The sequence below is a fragment of the Babylonia areolata genome, chromosome 12 (genome assembly GCF_041734735.1).
Source record: "Babylonia areolata isolate BAREFJ2019XMU chromosome 12, ASM4173473v1, whole genome shotgun sequence".
Lineage (NCBI taxonomy): Eukaryota > Metazoa > Mollusca > Gastropoda > Neogastropoda > Buccinidae > Babylonia > Babylonia areolata.
In genome coordinates, this window is record NC_134887.1 from 38,590,378 (window position 1) to 38,597,877 (window position 7,500).

General features: G+C 47.1%; 1 protein-coding gene across 5 annotated transcripts in view; it reads left to right on the forward strand.

Annotated features, from left to right (window-relative positions):
• Nucleotides 1-4,072: 4,072 nt before the first annotated feature.
• The window catches only part of LOC143288603 (E3 ubiquitin-protein ligase TRIM56-like), an 84,167-nt gene continuing 80,739 nt past the window's right edge, over nt 4,073-7,500 (forward strand). For 3 of the 5 annotated variants that reach the window (XM_076597253.1, XM_076597254.1, XM_076597255.1), the window contains exon 1: nt 4,087-4,422. The gene's annotated coding sequence lies outside the window, so the exon portion shown is untranslated. Of the gene's footprint in view, nt 4,423-7,500 lie in introns of all 5 variants that reach the window. The other 2 variants (XM_076597251.1, XM_076597256.1) reach the window with 2 other exon arrangements.

Sequence of the window (7,500 nt, forward strand, 5' to 3'; positions counted from 1 at the left end):
GCACACAATGCTTGTCAAACAAAAGCACACACTGCAGACAGACACCGAGGAAGGACTGACAGACACACAGACAAACAGTCAAGTCTCACTCACTTTATCACACATACCCCACCCCCTGCCCCCCACCACCCACCCTCATTCCCAACACTGTGACTGCGCACACGCACTCACACGCGCACACTCACACACACACCGATACACACACACATACACACACATACACACGCGCTCACCGATACACACACGCACCGTCACACACACACGCGCACACTGACACACACTGATACGCACGTACGCACAGCGCGCACGCACACATATATAGCAAGCGCACGCGCGAACGCTCGCACACACACACACACACACACACACACACACACACACACACACACACACACACACACACACACACACACACACACACACACACACACACACACGCACACACTTATGAATGAACCCCGTTGTAAACGACACATAGTACAAGCGATTTGCGTAATCAGTTCCTTCCGCTGCCAAACTATGCGGAAGGCAGTTGTTTTTCTCCCACATCCTACATCTTTAGCTGCCGAATCATGGGCGAAATCGCACAAACAATCGGTAGACGGAGTACGATTTTGCGTGAAGGGTGACTGCTGGGGTGTGTGTGTGGGGGGGGGGGGGAAGCCCTGCTTTCTCTCCCCCTTGCATTCCCCCTCCCCCCCTCGCCCCCCCCCCCCCCCCTCACACACACACACACACACACACACACACCCTTCCCCTCCCCTCCCCGAGCAGCTGCAGAACCCAAAACAGGCGCCAGAAATTAGTGCCAGTCTGCTGTGAATGGTTCTGTATAGTCGTATATGATAGTCAGTCGTGTCCTACTATGACCATCAGAACAGCAGAGGAGGCAACTGCTTTTCCGACTATTTGGGCTAGAATTAGATTATAGTGGAGAGTGTCTTGCCCAAGTTTACATCCCCACTCTCTCGGCCAAGGGGGTTTTAGGACAGTCGGCGTTGGGATGGTTCCCAAAGGCCAACTAGCCCACAAGGCTGCAGCACTAAGATCCAGTGCAACTTTGCCTCCTAGTTTGAGAGTCATAGTCCTTCACAAAAGACTAAGCTGTAAATGGTTTCCCATTGACTAGAGAAACCATTGATGATGAAGAGAGAGAGAGGCAGACAGACAGAGACAGAGATAGAGGGAGAAACAGAGAGAGAGGGAAAGAGAGTGACAGACAAAGACAGGAACAGAGAAAGAGACACAGAGAGAGAGATATGGAGGGAGAGACACACAGACAGACAGACAGGAACAGAGAGAGACAGAGAGAGAGAGAGAGAGACAGACAGACAGAGACAGAGAGGGAGAGAGAGACACACACAGTGAGAAAGAGAAACAGAGACAGACAGACAGACAGACAAAAACAGAGACAAAGAGACAGAGAAAAACAGAGACAGAGAGAGACAGAGAAGGAGAGAGACAGAGACAGAGAAAGAGAGACACAGAGAGAACAAGACAGAGTGGAGGGAGAGAGGCAGACAAGAGTGACAGACTGTCAGACAGACAGACAGAGGCTGATACACACACAGGCAGCCAGTGGAATGGAGTGATGGCCTAGAGGTAAAGTTGCGTCCGCATAGAATCTGAGCGCGCTGGTTCGAATTATTATTATTATTATTAGCGTTTTGTTGTGGTGGTTGTAGTTGTAGTTGTAGTTGTTGTTGTTGTTGTGGTGGTGGTGGTGTAGTGGTAGTAGTGGTGGTAGTAGTAGTTGTAGTAGTAGTAGCAACAATAGTAGTAGTAATAGTAGTAGTAGCAGTCAGTAGTAGCAGCAGCAGTGGTAGTAGTAATAGTGGTAGTAGTAGTAGTGGTGGTGGTGGTGATGTTGGTGGTAGTTGTAGTTGTGGGTGGCAATTCCAACAGCAGCAGCAGCAGTAGTAGTACTATGATTAGCATGCTGCTGCTGCTGCTGCTGCTGCTGATGATGATGATGATGAAGATGATGATTATTTATATTCACATTTATGTGGAGTGATGGCCTAGAGGTAACGCGTCCGCCTAGGAAACGAGAGAATCTGAGCGCGCTGGTTCGAATCACGGCTCAGCCGCCGATATTTTCTCCCCCTCCACTAGACCTTGAGTGGTGGTCTGGACGCTAAGTCATTCGGATGAGACGATAAACCGAGGTCCCGTGTGCAGCATTCACTTAGCGCACGTAAAAGAACCCACGGCAACAAAAGGGTTGTTCCTGGCAACATTCTGTTTAAAAACCCACTGCGATAGGAAAAACAAATAAAACTGCACGCAGATAGGAGGGCGGGGGTGGGGTGGGGTGGGGGGAAGGTGGGGCTGTAGTGTAGCGACGCGCTCTCCCTGGGGAGAGCAGCCCGGCCGAATTTCACACAGAGAAATCTGTTGTAATAAAAAGAAACACAAATACAAATAGTGGTACCTCTAGCTCGGAGCTGGGAGATCCAGACAGAGGGAAGAGATACTTCCTGCAAGGATAATAACATAATAATGGTATTTATATAGCGCTGAGTCTTGTGCAGAGACAAATCAAAGCGCTTTCGCACCAGTCATTCACACGCATGCATAACTCTAAAACTGTAGAAACTGAAGACAAGGAAGAGGCAGGCAAGGGAGGCTATTTTGGGAAGAGGTGGGTTTTAAGGCCAGACTTGAAAGAGCTGAGTGTGGAGACTTGACGAAGCGAAAGAGGAAGTTCATTCTAATTGCAAGGTCCAGAGACAGCCGGAGAAAGAACGGCGGCCAACAGTCGAGTGTTTGAATCAGGGTATGCGTAAACAGAGTGGATCCGAAGCCGATCGTAGTGAGCGGAAAAGAAGGCTGAAGCCAAATATCTATCAAATACTTGTAGTGTCCAAGAATAAGAGAACAAGCAGGCCTTAGGGCTGCAGGGCCGCGGGCCGGTATTTCTCATTATTCATTATCATAGACCTGATTTTTTTCTCTCTTTTTTTCCTCAGTTGGCATCAGGGTTGCATGCCACGAGCCACCCCTTCCACCCAACATTTATGGTGCCACCGGGTGCCAGATGCAGCTGCTGCCAGGTGCGATCTCTCTCTCTCGCTCTTTCTTTCCCTCCCTCCCTCTCTTTCTCCCCCTCTCTCCCCCCTCTCTCTCTCTCTCCCTCCCCCTCTCACGCTCTCCCTCCCTCTCTCTCTTTCGCAATAGCCGAGTGGTTAAAGCATTGGACTTTCAATCTGAGGGTCTCGGGTTCGAATCTCAGTAACCGCGGCACCTGGTGGGTAAAGGGTGGAGATTTTTTCCGACCGAGTCTCCCAGATCACCATACGTGCAGACCCGCTTAGTGCCTGAACCCTCTTCTTGTGTATACGCAAGCAGAGGATCAAATACGCGTGTTAAAGATCCTGTGATCCATGTCAGTGTTCGGTGGGTTATGGAAACTAGAACATGCCCAGCATGCACACACACACCCCCCCTCCCGCGGACCCGTCTCCCCCCCACTCTCTCTGACCGAGGATTGGCGTTATATAAGTATCCACATCAATCAGTCAATCAATCAATCAATCTTCTTCTCTCCCATCTCGCGTCTGTGTGTGTGTGTGTGTGTGTGTGTGTGTGTGTGTGTGTGTGTGTGTGTGTGTGTGTGTCTCTCTCTCTGTGTCTGAATCTTGAAACTGACGTGTGTGTGTGTGTGTGTGTGTGTGTGTGTGTGTGTGTACCGGTGTGTGTGTGTGTGTGTGTGTGTGTGTGTGTGTGTGTGTGTGTGTGTGCCGGTGTGTGTGTGTGTGTGTGTGTGTGGGGAGAGTTAATTTCCTTAGCCTCTGCCTGAACCTGCCCTGCCCCTCTTTCTTTACATTTATTTATCTCCAGCGGCACGCGCTCTTGTGACGTCACACCACAGAAAGCCACACGAAACGCGCCACCCGGGCCCCAAACAAGAACGAGAGATACAGGAACAGCATGGAAGTAAAAGGTCTGAATAAAGAGTGAGAGAATCGGGGTAGAGTGTGCTGGTGGTTGGTGTAGTGTGGTGTGGTGTGATGGTGCTGATAATAAGATGGAGACTCGATGAGTCGGCTGCCTCCCTCCCCCCTCCCCCCACTCCTCCTCCCCTTTCGTTGGTTCCTCTCACCTCCGCGCATGCGCACTGCACTCTTCCTTTTTCGACGCAGACGGCTAATAAAAACTGGAAGTGAACCTACTAATGCCGGCCACGAGTCTGCAGCAGGTGTCTTGAAGACACGACTGAGGAGAGGAATCATCGGTTGGCTTCTTCACAGCGACGTTTTCGTCTCGTTATGAAACTTTGCTCTCATTCATAATCTGCTGCTGCTCAGTGCAAGAAACTGAACCTGAGGGAAGAATCTTCGTCGCCATTTCGTTTTCTTGTCAGTTTAGTTGTCCACTGGTCCACATTGCCTCTTCGTGGCCGGCATACAATTGAAACAGGTGAGTTTTCGCCGGCTGTTATATATATATATATATAATATTTTTTTTGTTATTTATTATTCTCCTTGGCAAATGTTCGTGTAGATGCTTCGGATTGTTGAAAATGTAACCATGGAATTGGCCGGGCTTCAAGTTGCCTTTGTTTCCGTTATCCACCTGTTATGCATGTATGTATGTATGTATGTATGTTTATACGGCTGCATATGTATGAATGCATGTGTGTGTGTGTGTGTGTGTGTGTGTGCAGTGAATTTATGTGTTGCCTATATCAGTATAGTGCGTTCGTTTATGTGTGCATGTGTGTGTGCATGTGTGTGTGTGCAGATGTGTGTGTGTGTGTGTGTGTGTGTGTGTGTGTGTGTGTTTAAAGGAAACAGGAGAAAGGGCAAATGGGGTGGGTACTTGCGGGGCGCATGGTGACTCATTCACACACACACACACACACACACACACACACACACACACACACACACACACACAGAGGCACACGTGCACACACGCACGCAACAACAACAACAGTACACACTCACACACACACAACAACAACAACAATGACAACACACACACACACACACACACAGACAAGCGCGCGCGCACGCCTCCTCCTACCTCTCCTCCTCCCTCTCCTCCTCCTCCTCCTTCTCCCTCCTCCTCCTCCTCCTCCTCCCTCTCCTCCTCCTCCTCCCTCTCCTCAGTCCTCCTCCTCCTCCCTCCTTCTCCCTCTCCTCCTCCTCCTCCCTCCTTCTCCTCCTCCCTCTCCTCCTCCTCCTCCCTCCTCCTCCCTCCCTCTCCTCCTCCCTCCTCCTCCTCCCTCTCCTCCTCCTCCATCCTTATCCCTCTCCTCCTCCTTCATCCTTATCCCTCTCCCTCTCCTCCTCCTCTTCTTAGTCCCCTGATTAACTGAGAAGCACGCAGAAGGCCGGTATTGTATTGTATTGTATTTATTGTATTGTATTGTAGTGTAGTGTATTGTATTGTGTCGTATTGTATTGTATTGTATCGGATCTATTGCATTGTATTGTATAATATTGTATTGTATCGTATCGTATTGTATTGTATGGTATGTTATCATATCGTATTGTATTTTATTTTTTAGTGTATTGGACTGTATTGGATTGTATCATATCGTATTGCGTTGTATTGTAAAGTATTGTAGTGTATTGTATTGTGTTTATTGTATAGTATTGTTTTATATTGTATTGTGTTGCATTACTTTTTTTGTCACAACTCGGCGAAATTCGGGTTGTTACAGTGCAGCGCCACATATGTTTTTGTTTTTGTTTTTTTCTCCTTTTCTTTTCTCCTTCTGTGTGTGCATCTGTTTTCCTGTCAAAGTGGATTTTTTTTTTCTACATAATTTTTTTTTCCAGGGACAGCTCGCTTCTTGCCTTGGGTTCTTTCACGTGCGCAAAGTGTATGCCACACACACACACACACACACACGTGCGCGCGCGCGCGCGCACGCAGGGACCTCGCTTTGTCATCTCATCCGAATGACTATAGCGTCCAGACCACCCGCGCTCGATCAAGTTCTAGTGGAGGGGGAGACTTTTTTATTTTTATTTATTTATTTATTTTTTAGGGTAAGTGTGAAATTCGATCCTACACGCTGAGATTCTCACGGCTTCCTGGGCGGATGCGTTGCCACTCGGACTCTACTCCGGTTGCACGTGGTCCTCTATAATTATTACTCAAACCTATGTAGTCTAATTCTTTATATATAGTGACATGCAGGCCAAGTCCTGTGCAGTTACTGTAAACTTGTAAGCGCCCACCCATTTTTTATTTTATTTTACTTCTTTTTTTTTAATATACAAATTTCACCCTAAAGTTGAGGGAGGGCGTTTACTGGGTAATTCAGCCATTGCAGGAACCCATTCACCACTGACACAGCACTGGCGTCAGTGCAACGTCAAAATTCTGCGCCCTCTCCTTTTCTCTCCCCATCCCCTGCCCCCTCCCCTCCTCCCCACCCCACCCGCCCTACTACCATCCTGAGCCATCATCCCCACTTCCCGACCTTGGCGCTGTTTGAAGTGGCGTACACACACACACACACACACACACACACACACACACACATATATATATATATATATTATTTATATATATATAAATTATATGTATATATATATATATATATATATCTAAAATAAATAAAACAAAGTTAAAAACCAACACCTATTTTGTTAAAAAAAATCTGAATTTTCGCTGCCACCCGGCAGCTTGGTCACAGACTACACTTATAACAAGTGACGTAATGCTATTTTTTACGTCATCTTTCTGCCCTTACATGACGTCTTCTACTACGTAAAGTTATCATGTTCTAAATATTCCGTCAGTAGTCTATGTACCCATCACTCTTTTTCACTCTCATACACTTTCTCTGTGTATCTCAGTGATCGTGTGTAACCACCACCAGGACAAACCAGACTGGTAACTCCACGAATTAGGGTTCACAATGAAAACCCATGGATATATATATATAATTGTGTGTGTGTGTGTGTTACAATTCCAACCAAGTGAAGTTGTTTACAACATAATCAGCCTACCACTGGGGCCAGCTGCCAGTTACAAAGGTGTGACGGAATCGTTTAACAAAGAAACAAATTAGACAAAGAAAAAGAAGAAGGGGGGGGAAAAAAGGATAAAAACAACAGCAACAACTACAACAAACCAGTGTTGTCTATAGCCATGCCAACCGCAGAGGCCATTTCGGGGTTGAAAATATGTAAGAAATTGATAAAATAAAGTAAATGAATGAATATATAAATAAATGAATGAATGAATTTATTAAGCCACCAATATTGTAGTAAAAGCTACATGAAGCAATGATAAAACCCTCCATGAATAATCAAAATGATCAAACAAAATTAATCGACGATTCGAAACAAAGCGATCAATGCGGTACGAAAAATTATATAAATATGCTGCAGGATTTTCGCACACACAGTGCCACACACACACACGCACGCACACGCCCAGGCACGCACGCACGCACGCACATACACACACACACACACACACAAACACACACACACGTGATACCGCGGGGTTGTAGCGCTGTGTTTGATAACG